The sequence below is a fragment of the Capsicum annuum genome, chromosome 1 (assembly GCF_002878395.1).
Source record: "Capsicum annuum cultivar UCD-10X-F1 chromosome 1, UCD10Xv1.1, whole genome shotgun sequence".
Taxonomy (NCBI): domain Eukaryota; kingdom Viridiplantae; phylum Streptophyta; class Magnoliopsida; order Solanales; family Solanaceae; genus Capsicum; species Capsicum annuum.
This window is the reverse complement of record NC_061111.1, coordinates 88,378,312-88,383,046: the sequence shown is the minus strand read 5'-3', so window position 1 is coordinate 88,383,046 and position 4,735 is coordinate 88,378,312.

Below are 4,735 nucleotides of genomic sequence, written 5' to 3'. Positions count from 1 at the left end.
TACTCTATTTTGGTTCTTGTTTAGAAGTCTTTGTTGGATTACTGTGGACTTGGGGTGGTGTTGGTCGATTGTTTTGGCCGGGTTATTGGATATTGATTAGAAAAATATTATTTATTCTTAATTCTATCTTGTTATAGTTTAGGAATTCATTCGACGATTGGGAATATTATGTTTACTTGGTTAGGTGCAAGAGGTGATCTTCGGTCTATATGGGACTTGAGATACCCGTCACAGCCAGGCCTTGGTTCGGGTTGTGACGTAGCATCTCTAAAGGAGAAATATAATTTCTATAAAGAATATCATGGCCATAAGCTATTAGCCATTATTCAGGTGAAAAATACTTCATTTTCCATCAATTTACCAAGAAATCTCATAAATAAGGCTCATTAGTCTCAACTAGTCCTCACATCCGCAACTAAGTCCACAATGGATAACACAAGTCTTAACCTAAGGTGGGTCGGACGATCCCACTTCTAATCCTCAATTTCCATATTTATGCAATCTACTCTCCAAACTAGGCTAAGATATCTAGTTCAACTTCTACATGTTAAGTAAGCCACAATCAATCTTAAGATAGGAACCTCATCTAGAAAAATGGGCATTTATGTCAATTCTACCCAAATTACGGTTTCAAGATCACAAGGCTAGCCGAACTAAGGTTAATTATACTAACCATGATTACAACACTTAAACCACCTCCCAAACCTAGCTTCATTTATCAGACACATGCTACAATTTAGTCTAATCTAGGGAGATGCCAATATAATTAAAAAGGGTCGTATATATGCCATCTTACGGGTCCAAAACCCTCATCTAATCCCCAAACATAAATAATCAAGTCCAAGTAATTCTACTCATAATAAAGTCTAACATTGTGCAATACATATCACACATCATCTATGAAGAAGAGTGGACAGAAGACTACGTCAAAGCCGCACCACAAAGCCTTCATCATTCACCATACGTCCATCTTCGTTTCATATTCCCCAAAATGCCATCACTCTATAAAGATAGTAATATAATCATCAATACGTGTCTAATGATACCCATATTGCACTATTCTGCTTTGGGACCAAAAACAACACCAAAAACCCCAAGTGGGTCTCACTTACTAAAAATGCATTTTCGAGTTCAACCCAACGTCCGTACATCATCAAGGAATCATAACCCCCAAGAAATGGGTGAAAACCAAGCAAACTCTGGGTTAAAATCAAGCCCTAGGTGAATTTAGGGTTTTGGGTCAAAACAAAGAAATTCAAGCAGGAATTTGAATGATTCTTACCTTGAATCCAAAGTTATTCGCGATAATAGATGATAAAAAAGATCCTAAGTCACCCACACAACTCCATTTTGAGTTATCATACCCATTTAGGATTTTTTGGCTCTCAAGGGTAAAGAAAAATGCCCAAATTTGCGACATTTGTGTCTATTTATAGACCCCCAGGAAAAGAGATATCGAGATCTCCATCAGTAGGTCACGATCATTCAAGGGAGATCGCCATAGGGATCACTGTGGTCGCGCTATCCTCTTTCATCACAGATGACAGCTGAAACTTAGAATTTCTCCACGTTTTGGCCTATGAATTGGGACTCATTTGAAATCCAATTTTAGTAAATGAACTATGTAATTACACTAAGTTCGATATTCTAGACATGTTGACGAAGTCGGATTTTTAATTCAAGGTTGTTTTGACCAAATGTAGGCCCCATACCTAAACTTTCAATTTTCCAATTTTTCAACCAATGGGTTGAAATGAGCTCGGATGCGTTGGAACTTGAACCAAAGGTATACCTATCCTAAAATTGGTATTCTGGAGTTGATGGCACAATCAGAATCAGAATCTGAGATCATTTTATTGATGTTTTTGCTCAATGGCCATTTGGAACAAGTGAAGACTTCTAAATAGGGAATTGGTTCTAAAAAGCAAATGAACTACCTAGTAACCGCATGGTCAGCCCCAACAAGTAATAAATGACTTGGGCTAGCTATGGAGAATCCGTTATGACAAAGATAACCAGAAATATAAGAAATCACTGAAGGGTAAATATAATATCCAATACTATAAGGACTTTCGTCCTCGAAAGTCAACAGATAGGAAAAATCTCAAAAGATCAAAAGGATGAGGCACTGGACCCGCATAATCCATGCATGACTTCATAGATTACCTCATCAAAGAGAGAACACTTCCAAGGGATTTTGCCACAGGTATCACTTTTTTAACCAGCACTCTCACTTCGCTTCTAAACAATCAAATGTTAACTTCAACCACGAACTAGCCTCCAACAAAATTGAAGGATGATACATGCAAATCCGAACCACAAAACACCGATACCATATTGTTATCCGCATAAATCAACAAAGCCTTATCCAACCCCCCAAAACAAGACATGGATCATACCACCAACTCCCAATCCAAATATAACTTTTTTTTATTAATCCTTACTTGATATCTACTCCAAACCATGATGAAAATTACCTGAGTCCTATTCACACAATCTCATCATAGAGAACTCAAAGAATTGAAACTGGTACTTTGAAAGTCCATAGGACCAATATGAGAATAAGCCCATAAGAAGCTATCTGGGCACACAAATATAGATAATCAAGGAAAGAAATCCATGTGTATGTTCCAACTAGTCTGGGTGGCAATCAAATTTGAAATCCAGAAGATCAAAGAGTAACCACTATTAATAAACCATCCCCTTCAGGATGTCCTATCAACCGAGAATGAAACCATACTAAATCCAACTCGAGTATATTACTCCTATTGAGTATATCAATCTAAAATCACTAGAGAAAATTGAAACTTGATGTCAAAGCTGAAATAATTGATAACGGGTCCATGGGTCATTATCTGAACACTTATTAACTATATTCCAACTGTAATTAAGAATAACAAATAGGTAACTACGCAGTAGGCTCAACCAGACTATAAATTAAATTCTACTGAGGTGAGTCTTAAAACGAATGTTGCACTCAGCTCTACAACTCCAAGTAGAAATCTCAATATCATGGTTGCACTACTCGGTCTCAACTATCCGAACTAAATCTGACAATAGGTAGACCTTCATATTCCAAATCTATCATAACTTCTAAATCACCATTCCAAGGCGTCAAATAAAAGATTGAGCCAACAAATCCAAATCAAGATCAAATACTCACATTGACCATACTATCTAAATCCTACATAATTGAGCTAAGTTATACCGACTTAAAATCAAAACTTAGCTAAAGAACAAAATCACAATAAGGACAAACCATCAAATCAAAACACAACAACCAATTCCATATCCGCTATGGGGCACAAATTATAGCCACAGAACAGAAATGATGCCAAAGGATAAATCATTGGCTGAAAATGCAAATAACCCACTTCATAACCACTAGAGGGCATGAACTATCAAAATAAATTGAGAAACTTCCCAAGGCTATAAACCACACTAGGAAAGGCAAAAAGTCAAGTAAGTTAGAGAAATGCAACTCAAGATGAAAACTAACCAATGCAGCACTCTAGCTCGGGAATGAATAGCCCTAGGCTCATATCATGGTGAGAAACACAACACCTAGACTCATTAGGCTGAACAAGATCTAAAATGGGGATTTCTTGAATCCACCTAAGAAAGACAATCATCACCCGATCCATCCACGAATCACATCATTAAAGAAAAAAATTACAAATCTCAAACCAAAGTCAAGGCCACTGCCAAAAATGAACCAAACCACTAATATAAAGAATTTTTGATTTGCTAACTTATGAAGCAATCACAGGAAAGACCACCAGCCTCTAACTTCCCAGCTTAACCTTAAACATAATTGTATGACGTAATGAAAGAAGCATCTAATCTCATAACTAATAACAAGGGCAACCTATTACAAGGGAACAAACACAATAAATCTAAGAGATAAATCCATGACATCTCAATCTCAATATCAAAATTGCTATCAACGATAAAATAGCCATAAATAAAGACTATACCCAGAAGTGGTCAAGCATAAAAAGGGGGATAAATAAGAAGGGATAGTCAATACAACAACCTTTGTAGCCCGAGAGGCAAGTCTAAGAATATCAAACTCAAGATTGGGCAATACAACTAAATCACCAACTTTGCAATCATAATAAAACCGAAGGTTAACTTACCTTTCATACCACAATACATTTCTGAATCAATCTAACATAGCTAACCAAGAGGGGAAATAAATAGCCTCATTATGATATAGGAATGAAATCATCAGATCGGGCCATATCTACTCACGCCACCAAATCAGATGTCAAAGAAATAAAATTCTAACTCGATAACACTAGTCTAAATAGCTACCTAGCGAGGATCAATTACATTAAGTAATTACATCAAATAACATAAATAACCTCAAGTAGTTATAGCAATAGTAATATCAATATCAATATAATAAGTAGGAAGTATCAAAATAAACATCAATATCATGTATTGCTCGAGGGCCATAACAAGGCCAATGTGACAATATAAATGGGGCTTGAACCCAAAGGCTACATTTGTAGCGTTAAAATATCAATATATATCTACCCCATCCACTACTAAAAGAAAAAAACCATAGAATGGTAATATAATTACAAATTTAATAATAAGGCACACAATAACCGCCACGAACTTGTGAAGAAATATACTCATCGATAGGTATAAAAATCTTAATGCACATATGAAAAGGCAAAAGCAAGAAATAAAAACACATATATGAGGGTGAAATCTGCAATCACAT